The sequence below is a fragment of the Humulus lupulus genome, chromosome 1 (genome assembly GCF_963169125.1).
Source record: "Humulus lupulus chromosome 1, drHumLupu1.1, whole genome shotgun sequence".
Taxonomy (NCBI): domain Eukaryota; kingdom Viridiplantae; phylum Streptophyta; class Magnoliopsida; order Rosales; family Cannabaceae; genus Humulus; species Humulus lupulus.
In genome coordinates, this window is record NC_084793.1 from 13894898 (window position 1) to 13909787 (window position 14890).

At 37.1% G+C, this 14890-nt stretch overlaps 1 long non-coding RNA gene across 1 annotated transcript; it reads left to right on the forward strand.

The window, feature by feature from the left end:
• Window positions 1-8874: 8874 nt before the first annotated feature.
• Window positions 8875-9988, forward strand: LOC133785886 (uncharacterized). Its single transcript, XR_009871430.1, has 2 exons — window positions 8875-9372; window positions 9754-9988. It is a non-coding gene; the product is annotated as an uncharacterized LOC133785886 (long non-coding RNA).
• Window positions 9989-14890: the final 4902 nt, after the last annotated feature.

Here is a 14890-nt window from a genome sequence, read left to right on the forward strand (position 1 = left end):
TTTAGGCTTCTCTCGTCTTGTATCACTCCTCGGCCGTAGCGGCCGATCAGCTGACTATGTATATTCAGCCCCCGAAGCTCTCCAACTCAGGACTGGTCCACCTTGCTCTTGCCTTTACCTACACCACGAAGCACCCGTGAGCCAAGGCCCAGCAAGAAACTAGATAATAGAGCATAATCATCAATCATTCAACCAGATAACTCATAAAGCATAGTCATACATTCAGCAATCCATAATATTCACATAATCAGGCATTCAGCATACCAAGTTCATTAAATTAACATCAATAACCAATTCATATAATAACCAGGGTCGATGCCCTTAGGTTGCATCCCCTGTTTATCCGACCAACATCGGCCCGCTTAAATCGAGCTCAGTGAATATTAAGTTGTCCTCAGCTACTAGTGGCCGAGCCGCGCCCTGTGCGCAAATATTGATTCCGGCACTCTTAGGTCGTTTATCACATGTCCCATGGCATAATACCATCTCATGACATCACATACAAATATAGGGAGCTCTTAGTCCCAGCATTAACACATAACCGGGTGCAGTTTCTTACCTTTAGATTCTGATTGCTTGATTAGTGAAACCGTCCCTCAAGCACGATCCTGTCCGAGCCCTAGCATACACCTAGTCACAGCCATGAATTAGAACCATCACTAAACTTAAATTCCATATCCTAACCTCGAGACCAATCCCGAGCCCTTGGGAAGCCCTAATTCCACCAAACGGGGTGGTGGAACCAAACCCCGAGCCCCCGGGAAAAAACCCTAAGAAATAACCCAAAAACCCACTTCTGGAAGCAGGGTAGCGCTACAGTGCCACCATACCCTGAATTTTCTTCTTCGATTTTCCTCCAAACCTTAACCATACACCAAAATGAGCCTACCATCCCCTTCATCTCATCCCACATAACCCAACAACCTAAAACTTAGCCACATGTACCATCAAACAAGGAAAAATAAGAATTGCGCCCAAGATTCAAGAACTCAAACAGAAAACTAGAACAGCCCAGAAATTCAAGTGTTCAAGCTCAGAATTTCCTTACCTTTGATTGGGAATTTGACCCTAGGTTGCCCTTCAAGCATTTCCAACCCTTAACTTCTCTATTCCAAGGCTTAATTCCCTTAGCTTCCATCAAAAACCAAGTTCAAAATTCAACTTTAATAAAGTTCAGAAACTCAACAGAAAAAACTTTAAACCTTACCTCAATTGAATAGTTGAGTCCTGGTAAATCCTTTAGCTTCACCAAAGATCCTAACCCCAAGCTTCATCCTAAGCTATCCTGAGTTAAAGCTTCAAAATTCCTCAAGAGATGGTGAAGCAAGAGGGAACAGAATGAGAGAAAAAGGGAGAGGTCAAGTGTTTTGTTTTTCTTACTTTCTTTCTTCCTTCTGCTTCTTTTAGCTTCCATTTCATTCTAAACATTCCACTAATTCAATAAAGGTTGAATATCATTTATCCCTTATTAAACCAAATGACCATATTGCCCTCCCAATTATAGCTAAACCTTTAGGTCACCCTAAGGGCATTCTAGTCATTTGCTCCCAATTCCTGCTAATTCCTCGAGTGTCCCTAATAATTACTGCTTACTACCCGACAGCTAACTAATTACCAATTATTTTTCTCAATGCCAAATAGCCTCCCATACATTTCCCAAATTCCTAGAAATACCCCTGGACTCCCTCGAGCCGGGTATAAATCTCCGTCGTGACTTTTTCGCTAAACCGCTCACTAGGAACGCCTCGAGTCATAAGCTACAAATATATCCACATAATAATGTGGTCTCAATAATTTATCACAAATATTTACATTTATGCCCTCAATGGGCCAAAATTATGAATATACCATTTATAACCTATTCAAGGTCTACATGCATACTAATACTCATAATCATGCATCTCATATATCCAAATAGTCATATAAGCATGCTTATCACATAATCATGCATTTAATCCTTTAAATCACACATAATCCAGTTATGCTCTCCCGGCACACTAATCAAGGCCCTTAAGCCTTATTAGTAATTTTGGGTCGTTACATATAAATAGTGTCAATTTTAAACTGTCGCTTCGAAAAAAAATTAAAATAAAAATACTAGATCCATTTTTCATTCGTCATTAACATTAATACCGAATACAAATCAAATCAGAAAACTCAATCACAATGCCATTATATACTCAAAAATAAAATAAAATAAACACACAATCTAGATTACAAATCAATGTGTAGTGAACCAAATGTGAGATTTATACACATATGAAAAAAATGAGATATGAAGTTCGATTACAAAAAACAATCTCAAGTCTGATACTTAGCCCCATTCCCATCACCGCAAACCACCATATTGAAATAGAGATCGAGTGAGAGAAACATAGAGCTTACAAATGGATGTCGAGCTCCCTTAACCACGAATTATCACCATCGCGAACCACCACCACTGCGCAAGAACCACCACTTGCAAAACTGGGAAGAAAAAAAAAAAGAACACCCAAACCCACTAATTGTTGATTCTTATGGCCCTGCAGAAACCCACAAACCACCGCCACCACACTTGCACCACCATGAGTCATTGATGTTGAGACCCACGAATACCCAAACCCACCACCACAACTACCTTGTACAACCATCTACAATACAAGAAAAAAATATAGAAAAGTAAGAGTGATAGATCAATGGAGAACGATGGAGAGGGAAAGAAGAGAGAAAGAATGAGAGTGGGAGCTTGAGAGAGTGAGATTGAAAGAATGAAAGAGGGGCAGCTGGTAGAGAGAATGAGCGTGTTAGAGACAGATCTTAGGGTTCTGAGGGATAATGGGCTTTGACCCATTTTTTGTCCATTAGCATTGGTTTAGAGCCGACGATGTTGATATCAAAAGCGTTGGTTCTAAACTGTAACGCCCTACTACTCAGGGATCGTTATATTGTGTATTTTAAATAATGCTAGACTCGCTAAACGAGTCATTTGTCCATAACCGTGTAACTAAATGTGATTAACAGGTTAAGGTTAAAAATTTTGGTCAAAGGTACCATCGTTTCATTAAAATGTTTACTTCATACATGGGATCCCAAAATACAATGAAAAAGTTACAACCAGCCGACCTAAGCGGCAAAATAGGGTTTGACCCTAGTTCCTCTTTAAAACCCTAGTCGTGGTGGTCGAGCAGCCGCATATGTACACATCGTCACCTATGCTCTCCAACTCAATGATGGTCTAACTTTCTTTTCCCTTTACCTGCACCACAAAGCACCCGTGAGCCAAGACTCAGTAAGAAAACCTAAGCATGCTTATAATCAGTTAATAACGTGTTACCAAATCATAATAAGCATGCCTAGCAGTAATAACCCTACTCATGCATGCATACCATCCATATAAATGACTACAGCGTCATATAGACCAATAGCCCAAGATAAACGATCAATGAATCATATTGGGGTCCAATGCCCAAAATAAATTATTATGGAATCATATTGGGGCTCAGCGCCCTAACACATGATTAATAAATCATACTATGGCTCGACGCCCTAAGATATGGGGCTAATAAGTCACCTCGGGGCCCTTTGACCTATCCTCTGTATAACCAGCCTTGGAGTTGGCCCAGCGTACCTGACACTGAGTTTTACACAACCAATAAGTCGTTCAAGCATATATCACGCTCCTGATTAGGCATAACCATATTGACCAGCGCTCAGCATGCTATTGCCTTCCTTTACTCATAAGCCAATGTTTTTCGACCAGCACTCAGTATGCTAAGGTCATCCTTGACTCATAAGTCAATGTTTTTTTACCAACACTCAATATGCTAATGTCATCCTTGACTCATAAGTCAATGCTTTTCGACCAGCGTTCAACGCTATTGTTATCCTTGACTAATAAGTAAATACTTTTCGACCAGCGCTCAACGCTACTGTCGTCCTTGACTTATAATTCAATGCTTTCGACCGGCACTCAGCGTGCTAATGTCGTTCTTGACTCATAAGTCAAGTCTGGGGCCCAGCCCTAGGATATGGGACTAATAAGTCACCCTGGGGCCCATTGCCCTATCCTCTGTATAACCAGCCTTAGAGCTGGCCCAGTGTACCTGGCGTTGAGTTTTCCACGACCAATAAGTTGGACAAGCGTATGATGCGCTCCTAGTTAGCCTAACAAAAATGACCAGCGCTCAACGCGTTGTTGACGCCCTTGACTTATAATTCAATGCTTTTCGACCAGCGCTCAGCGTACTATTGCCGTCCTTGACTCATAAGTCAAGCATTTCTCAATCAGATAATGCAAACAGGCATATATCATATATCAAATATTCAAATACAAAGCATTCAACATGCTTAATCAATAATCACAAGGATAATCATAATAATGCACATTCTCAGGCGCTCATGCCTTGTTCAATAATTCGAGCCAAGTCATAATCACATGTATCACATACCGGGTGTAGTTTTCTTACCTTTGGTCAAAGTACAGATTACAAATGAACGACCCTCGACCACGATCCCGATTCTGAGCTCCTAGTGATAACCTAGTCACAACCAAGTATATAATCTCGTCAAAAACAAGTAAATAAAGGCTTCCGGACCGAGTCCTAGCCTCCTGGACATCGAATCCTACTAAATCGAGTAGTAGGATCGATCCCGAACCCTTAAGTTTGAGTTCCCGCACTCAAAACCTCCCCATGGCCCAAAATCTCTTAAGCGTCATGGCCCCCAAACATTTGAGTCGCGACCCACTCAAGTCAAAGGCCCGAGCCTCCTTCGTGCTTGCACTAGTGCTACGCTCAAATGCTCCACAACCACATGCTTCTCCTTCGCCCAATTCCAACCACGGCGCCCCACGAACAGGGTCGCGGCTCGACCTGCAAACTCATTTCTTTCTTCGTTTTCCCTTGCCAAATCCCTCCATAAACCTATCAAAACATAGCCAAATCCCATAAACAAAGTTCCCAAACAACTCAGCAGCCCAAAACCATCAAAACCTAAGTTAGAATCCAATCAATAACTCATCAAAACTATAAAATTCAATCAAATCTTAAGAACTCAAAAACTCATAACTTAAAGTTTGGATTACCTCTTATTAAGTCATTTTCCAGTAAGATCCTCCGGCTATCAAGCTTCTTGTAACGCCCTACTTCCTTAGAGTCGTTACTAAGTGAGTTTAAAAACGTGCTTTCATCTCGCTAATCGAGGTTTTAGATCAACAGTGTAATTAAGCTATAAACAAAAGAAAAACCTTAGAAATAGTAGTTTCCTTAGAAAATCATAAAAGGTTTACACTTGGGATCCCAAAATATAGTCTAGAAATGTTTACAACATATTAATTAAACCAAGTCGACTAGACGACAAAATCAGAGTTTATTTACAAGCATCTCCCAAAATCCTCTAGCCGTGGCAGCCAGGCTGGCCAAACATGTACATGCCGCCCCACGCCTGCTATACTCATGGTTGGTTGATCTTCTCTTTACCCTTACCTGCACCACAGAGCATCTGTGAGCCGAAGCCCGGCAAGAAAACCTACAAACAGATAACATATGCAACACATATATCAGGCATATAAATAGGCCACCAATTGGCTAAACACATACGGCCTAGCCATCCCAGGCGTTTACCAAGCCCTGGATTCGCGGACCACGCCGTGAGGATATCCCAGGTATCCTTCTAGGGACTCGCCCTGGCAACTCGCACCCCACGTGCTCAACGCTGCTCCCGGCCCCTTGCCGTTCTCGGCCTTGCACTCAAGGTGCCTGACACCGTTCCCGGCCCCTCGCCGTCCTCGGTCTACACCGTTCCCGACTCTTGCCGATCACTCACATAATATCATACATGATATAACAACAAGTACATAATTCTAGCATAACCAGATAAAGAGCTACGCTTAGCAGTTCTAACATATTGGGCTCGGCCCTGAATATCAATCCATTCAAACACATTGGACTCAGCCCTGCACATAAGCTCTATGGGAACAGGGGTTTTCTTACCTGAGTCCCGAGCTCTCCGAGCACCGATGTCCCGAGCACAGTCCTCTAACTGGAGCCTCGCCGAAATCCCTAGTCACAACACATCACCAATATCCAGTCATCAAGTTCTAATCTAATGAAATAACTTCGAGCCACAACCCTAACCTCCGGAACCTTGAATTATATCAATCCAGGTGATAAAATCCATCCCGAGCCTTAACCATTGAATTCCCGAGCCTAAACATCCTTAAAAATGTAAACTGGCATTAAGGGTCGCGGCCCCACCCTCAAGAGCCGCGGCTAGCCTCAAAACAGAGGCTAGCACCACACTGACCCCCATACGGGCCGTGGCGCGCCCACCAAGTGCCGCGGCGTGCATGAACCTTCTCGGCCTCCCATGGCCGCGCGCGCACACTGGCCGCGGCGCACCCCTCCTAGGGCCGCGCCGCTCCCCACCGAACCCAGATTTTCCACCATTTTTTCACACCTTTCCTCAATCCAATTCACCCACGACTCACCTATCTAACCCAGATATTTAACACATATACTCCAGCTCAATAACAACACCAAAACCCCATCAAAATCTACTCCAAAACCCAACTAAAGTACTCAAGAACATATCAAACTTAACTAGCATGCATATTCTAGCAAACCAGCAACAATTCTCAACATAATCCCAATAATTAAAGCTTACCTTGCTGAATTCAGTCCCTGTAGTTGATCCCCAATCCTCAAGCTTTAAGCTCCTAAGTTTCCTCAGCCCAATCCCTTGCTTAAGCTAGCTTGCACCAAAAATTCCCTTTGATATGCCTTAGAGAACGAAGGAGAGAAAGATGTAAATGGTGAGATGTTATCCTTAGTTCAGAAGGAAAAGTATAGAGGTCGGTTTCCCAAAGCTTCTAAGTAAACCCCCTTTTTGTTTTATTCAGCTTAAGTCTATATGGTTACCTCAAGGCTCGGGGTACCAAAACGTCCCCGAGGGCAAAATAGTAAATTTCCCCAATATTCCCGCCTAGACATTCTACCCTCAAATATATCTCCAAATATTTATTTTCATGTCCCGATAATCCCATAACACACCTAGTACCCAAATTACCCCTCGACTCGCCCCGAGTTGGAATCTCAACCCTGTTGCGACTCTCTGGCTAACCGCTCCCCAGGACTGTCTCGGATCGTGTCGCACAGACATTTCACATATATACATAACATACATCACATTCATGCCCCTAATATCTAGACGGGGCCCACATGCACATTTAACTCACTAAACATACATCACTATCATATATTCACATTAATTCACCCATTAACATATTAAAGCATATTAAATCATTTATTGCCCTCCAGGCACACTAATCAAGGCCCTAAGCCCGATTAGCAAATTCGGGTCGTTACACTTCTAATCGTCCCTAGAATCGTTATGACTCTAACCTTGCTTGAATCTGAGCCATAAAACTCGAGTTTCCTTCGAAAATGCTAACGGGCGTCAAATGAGCGAACGGGGGAGAGAGAGAGAGAGAATATTGGACGTATTTTGTTTCTGTCATGTTACTTCGAGCTTAAGTAACCTTAAGCAAATCCCAAAGCTCGTGGTACCCAAAAACATACCCGAGGGCAAAATAGTCAAAATCCTCATAATTCCCTCCTGATCTCACTAACTTCGAACATATCCTCAAATATTTATTCCCATTACCCAATATCCCGGTAATGTACTAAATACCCAAAATACCCATTGACTCTCCCTGAGTCAAGTATTGGTCTTGTTGTAACTTTCTCGCTAATTTGCTCTCTTGGATCGTCTCGTGCCAAGTAACCCAAATATATCCACATAATGATGTGGTCCCACACATATATCACATATATGTCAAATATACGCACAATAGGCCAAATTACGAAAATTATCCTTTTAATAAGAAAAATGGGCCCACATGCATATCACTATTTAAAGTTGCTAGAGCAAAGTGTAAAACTACTTAAGAAATTGTTTAATGTGGTTCCACAACTTTTTATATTTCCACTTTGTACTAGTATAAAATTATAGGACAATTCTTCTATAGGGGCTTCACTTTAAGCCCTACCGGTGGGGCTCTCAGTGTTTCTCGACCCGTGAACAGTTTTCAGCGCGATTTTTTTTATGACTGTGTATATTGTAGCTATTTAGAGCATCCTGCAAATTTTTAGAAAATTCCGAATAGTTTACAGTACCGAAAAATAGATTCAAACATGTTGCTTTCCACACGCATAAAAAAATTAGTCACGCGTGCAACATGTTTGAACTTAACTTTCGACACTGTAAACTATTCAGAATTTTCTGAAAATTTGCAGGATGCTCTAAATAGCTACAATATACACGGTCATAAAAAAATCGCGCTGAAAACCGTTCACGGGCCGACAACACTGAGATCCCCACCGGTAGGGGTTAAAGTGAAACCCTAAAGGAGAATTCCCCTAAAATTATATTATCAATTATTTGATAATACTAAAAACAAGAATTTCAGTTTGTTATCGCAAGAACTGTTTGTACATGCAGCTAGATAAATCAATTAGTTGTTAGTCGATAGATTGTTAATTATAGAAGTTAGTTTTGTCTTACTCTGTTCTTCTGTCTCACACATCTGTTATTTAATAAAGATACGTTACTTAATTCAATTTTCATTCACACATTTTTTTTCTCTCTTTTATTCTACTTTATTGGTATACATAAAATAGGTTATATATGTCCAAGCTGTATGTTTTCGTATTAGGGTATTTTTTGTTTTTGGCTAAGTTGTATACAAACATAAGACAGTAGTACCATACAACGATAAGGTCAAGTCTTCACTATAACTCATTATGGTTAAGATATTATTAATAAATTTGTAAGAAAAGAATAAGTTCCCGTGACCCTTAACTAATAGTGCCAATTCTGATTCACGGGTCTCCAAACTCGTGGTTCATATCTTTCCACTCTCTCTCCTCGATCCCTACATACATATATAATATATTAAAATCAAACTAATTGAAGGCTATATATACACAGTAGCCTGAAAGTGAAGATCAAACAATATCAAAGCAGAGAAAGAGAGAGAGAGATTTTGAGTATAATAATGGAGATGATGAAAGGAAGGAAGATGGTAGCTGCGATGGTGGTGATGATGTCTGTGGTTGCGTCGATGTTTGAAGGGTCGAGAGGGGAAGGCGTATGCAACATGAATGCGGATGGTCTCAACGCTTGCCGGCGGCCAGCGGTGACGGCACCGAACCCTGCTCCGCCGACCCAACCGTGCTGTGATGCTATAAAGGGTGCCGACTTACAGTGCTTCTGTGATTACAAAAACAACAACGCTTTCCTACTCAGTGCTCTCGGGATCGATCCTGACCTCGCCATGCAATTACCCGCTAAATGCAACATTCCCTCCCCTCCCACGTGTTAATTAATAATAAGGTATATATTTTCACTCAATAAAATATAATATATATATACATATATAATGTTAAACTATGTACAATAATTAGTTATAAAAAATTCTAGTCTAGTCCCAACAATAAATAAGAATAAGTTTTAGGCAAATTTTTTAATAGTCTCCCTTAAAGAAACTACAGGTATACTCATTTGTGTTTATGGTACTTAAAATCTTATTATTTTCTTATATAATTGTTTATTTAGGTGTCGAAAACAGGAAAAGATGCATCAATAATTTTTTAAAAGGGACTACGTACTTATCTTAAATTTTATATTATAATAAGTTGTATGAAGCAATAATATTTTATTTCTCTGTATATAATATATTACAATTATATGAAGCAATAATATATAATATTGCAGGTGTGTGAACAAGACTGTAGGCCTTCCGTCTCGGCTTGGTGTTAATTTCACTCATATGGTTTTATGATATGTAATTTTAATTGTATTATTTTTCTAATTGTTTGGGAATGTATTTGCAATATATAATATGTAATAATATTGTGGTTCTTTTCTATATCTGAGATAGAAATCCCAAGATTTCTACGTTGTAGTGTGATGATTATCAATGAGAGTTTTATATTTATTACTATTATTATTATTTGGGTCAAAATCTTTCCCAACTCAATAATCTTCTCTTATTGGAAATTCTCCATCGTGTCTGTGCTAGTTAACGAAGTTCATCAATCTAATACACATTCTATCGGCTAAAACCAATAGCATATATATGTTCTTCATTTAATCAAGTGATAAGAGTAGAGGAAAGTACCTGCAAAAAAAGATACTCTGGTACTTAAGTCAATCAATTACTCTAGCTCTCAATCCATAATTTCACAAACGACAATCAATCAAAAGTCCCCAAAACGAGTCCCTTGCCAACGATTTATAGAAAAAGTAACGAGAAGGAGGATTAGAAAGTCTTATCACGATTGGTCCACGTGTCAAACTTCATTTTCCCTTTCTTTCGCACCTTTCTCTCCTCGTCCTGATTTCGATGCTCATCACTCTACTCACTCATTCTAAGCTCAGGACTCATCGTTTAGCTCATTCAGATTGAGCTCAGGACTCATCGCTCGGCACGTTCAGATTTGAGCTTAGAGCTCATCGTTCAATCTGAGCTTAGAGCACATCGTTCAACTCATCCAATTATATGAGCTTAGAACTCACTACTTAATTCGTTCGGTCTGAGCTCGGAGCTCATTGTTCAATATATGCAATATGAGCTCAGAGCTCATTATTTTGTTTTGAGTATCTTAACTAGATTATTTCCTAAAATAGGCATACCCTATTTTAAATAGGATGCCATGCCACGTCATTCATAGGAAACTCTTCCCATATAATTATTGTGATTTCTTTATTTACAATACATATATTAGGTAGTACATTTAAGTTTCCATTTTATGAACTAATTGCAAGGTTTGAAAATTTTAGTGTTTTATACACTAACCCTATGTTTGGTAAGGGGGAAAAGAGAAAGGAAAGAAAATTTTGGAGAGAAAAGTGAAAAGAAAGAATAAACAAAATGTATGTTTGGTAGGAGAGAAAAGATGGTGGAAAGGAAAAATGAGTGAAAAAAATGAGGTGGGTCTCACACAAAAGTTTTCTCTCCAATTTTGGGGAGAAAATTGGATGGAAATTTTTTTCTCAAATTAATAAGAAACTTAATTACTAATATACCATTTGCTCATTTAATTTAAAATAACAATCAAAAGAGTATAAATGTAATTGTAAAATAATTTAACTTTCTTTCTTTTCTCCCTACCAAAAAACTATGATAGAAACACACTTTTTTCCATCTTAAAAATTTTATTTCCCTCTTATTTTTTCATCCCATCCTAAATTATTTCCTTCCTACCAAACAACATAGTATAAATTCATAAAATATGTAAAAAAATTGTGATGCAATTAATTTAGTTTTCATGATTTGGTGGTGGAGTTTTATAAAGAGTTTGAGATAAGGTAAGACCCATGGTAATTTTGGCTTTTTTTTGTAGCAATGATAACTTCGTTGATAATAATATAATATCGTACAACCTATAAATCTAAATATCCCGAAGAAAATGAGGGATATCTACTCACTAAACAAGTTGTCAATCTATCTTAATGCATGCACGGCTAATCCATGAGCAGCCACAATAGTCGAACGACGAACATGGATTAGAGACACTCCTTAAATTCTGGATAACATACTTGATATATCATCTAACAAAAACTCAAAGTCATTGTAAAAGATAGCAAAAGCAAACACAACTGCAAGACAAACTCTTCACCAAATGTCCTAGTGAGAAAATCCAATTCAATGCCACACACTTTGCTTGCATATTGAGAAACACCCTACTAAATAGAAATATCAAAAAAAAACCAACATTAGTAAATAAGAAGAATAAATAAGGTAGTATAACCTGAAATATAAATTTTGTGTCTATATATATAGATAAACATATATATTGGTCTCATTAGTATCAAAAATGCCCCTATCTTGTAGTGTAAGAATTATCAAATGACAAATATGCATAGAAGCAAAAGAAAAATTAAAAACTACTAATATATCAATAATATAATAACAATAATAATATTAACAAAAAAACTTTATACAGTATTTATCAATTGTAATAAAAATGAAATACAACAAAAATTATATTTTTTTTACAAAGGACCAATTTCATCATATAAAAATCATAATACATTGATCTCTCACATATGGTAGAATTTCTTCTAACCAAAGTGACCACATCATCCATCGAAACTACATGCTTAATCACTAATCCAAAAATCAGCACCTGTAAAGAGAGATAACAAGTTATAATATCTTGAATGAGAATAACTCATTAAGATAAAATAGAATATTAAGAAAGATTAGAAAAATACTTAGTATCCCTAAGACAACCAAATAAGATAAGCTAAAAAATCTACAACGAAAAGCTAAAAAATCTAACTCCAACTCTTCTGAGAAAACAAGTTATAGGAAGATCAGCTACAAGGACATCAGCTACAAGGAGTTCTACAAATTTGAAGTAGAAAGTAATATATCGTTATTGCTTGTTTTGACTGCAAATTAAAAAGGGAAATTTCATGTTTTATGCATGATACCTTAGTGAAATTTTTGAATATGCCAACATAAGTTACTATCCCAAATATATGACAATTTCAATTTTTTGGACAAAAATATCCCTAACATTCAAACATTCATTTTCTCTCTCAGTCTGAACTCTCTATCTCTCTAACATCTCTCATCTTCTCACTCTCTTACTCTCTCTCTCTCTCTCTCTCATTCTAATCTTGTAGATCTCGAAAAAAAATACTAAAATTTTAAAAAAAAATCATATGAAATAGACATTTGAGTGAAAAAATATGAACATCCAAAATTTTCGTCAAATTTCAGTGCAGAGAATCAAAATTGCATTGACAAAGCATTGTTTTGGCCAAAAATCAAGATTTCATGATTGCATCACAAAAGGATCGAAACACTATTGAAAAAGCATCGTTTTACCCGAAAATCAAGTTTTCATGATTGTATCGCAAGAGCATCGAAGCTGTTGGGGTTTTATGCCCTAATTAAAACTTAATTTCTTTGTAATCTCATTTATTATCAATAAAAGAATAAAAATCATTTTTTGACTTGGTCAATCACTTTGCTCACATGTTTTATTTTCATGATTATTTATTTAATATAAACTTCTATTACATCTCGAGCATATAGCTAATCATATTTGTAGTGATATAATCACAATGGAATATAAATATGATTATATGTTCAAAATAAGTTAGTCCCAAGATTAGTTAGTGCACAGGATTTACACTGACTTGTCAATCTACAATATGATCTACTTACACATTGTAGTGTTATGTTCTTTCCAGAACATTAGCAAAGTAGATAAGATCGGTTGTATTTGTTACATCGGACAGGACCGATATTGACAGTAGAAAGGATAAATAAACATACTGTTATTATCTATTCTAGTCATTTCATATAGTTGACCATAGGTCAATTCAATCTCAATTCTGAGTGGTTAGTATTCTAACTAATTGTGTTATTTGAGTTCTTTGACTTGTTCGTTACCAGCTTACCCTACGGATTAGCCCATACTTACATCTTGGGAACTCGGTAGTATAATTAAGTGGGAGTGTTAATCATAGATATGAACATCTAGAGTTTCTGATGAAGAAGTGAAACAATGGTTTTCTTTTAGTTTGGTTTAATGTGTTAAATGATAGAGATCTCATTTTAGTAATTAATATTAGTTTACTCAAATATCATTTATATGGAACTAAGTGTTTTAAGGATAAAATACTGTTTAACGCCCAAAATGTGACAACTACTAAGCGGTAGTTATAGTAAAATTGGGCGGTCAATCCACAAGGTAACCTAAAACCAAAATATTAGTAGAAAATAACACAAAAAGTTAGTAACATAAAACAAATAAAAATGGAAATGAAAAGAGATTTGAGATTTTGGTGTTGTCTTTTTGATGAAATGATAAAATTAGACACGTGAAATAAAAGTATGGTGTAATCAAGAGTTTGAGAAATCGAAAGGTTTCAAGAATTATCCATATGCTTGTTTGGTTACTTAGTTACTTGATTTACAAACATACACAAGTAAATAGTTCACATCCCAACATTTACTTGGAAAATCTAAAATTAAAGTCCATATTATTTTCTAACAAAAGTCAATTTGAGTTATAAAGTTCTTTACTTTAAGAGCACAATGTTAATCTTATGAAAAATCTAAAAATAACAAAGTACCCAAGGACAATAATGCAATAAAATATTAGACATAAAATTATGCATCAATATTATTTTTACTAATTAGAAGCACATAGAAAGAACATGACTAATCATACATACTATTAGCACAAGTAAATAGAGATAAAAAAATAGAGATGAGGATGAAAGAACATAAATAACTCAAATACATTATATTAAGAACATAGAAAATCAAAGTAGCAAAATAACATCACTAGCATATGGAACATCCCTAACCTTCCTAGGAAGATTAGGCCAATATTCTCATGATTCTCACAAAATTCTAAGAAGAAAATATGAGAAAAAAGTTAGTAGAAATTTTGCTATAGTTTCTTTACTCCAAAAATTACATACCAAATGTGAAAGAATAGTCCCTGTTTATAGAAGGAGAAAATGACTAAAAAGAAATTAAATTACAAATGGGGTCTACAAAATAAATTTGAAATATTAATAATAAATATGATTTTGAAAAATCAAATCTTATTATTAATATTAACCTAGCTATTTTAGTGAATGGTCATTTTGCCATTTTTCTAAAACACCACAAAATGCGAGCTTTAGAGCTCAAAATGGAAGGTTCAAGGCTCAATATGCACAAGAAAATGGGCTGATGGGTGGCTGGAATTTTGACCAAGTCGTGGCCAATAGCGGCGCGCCACGTGTCCAGGTGGTGGCAAGCTTGGACCTGGGCTTGTTTGGGCTCATTTTAAGCCTAATTCCCTTAAAAATACCACTTTTTCAACTCTTTTTTTCA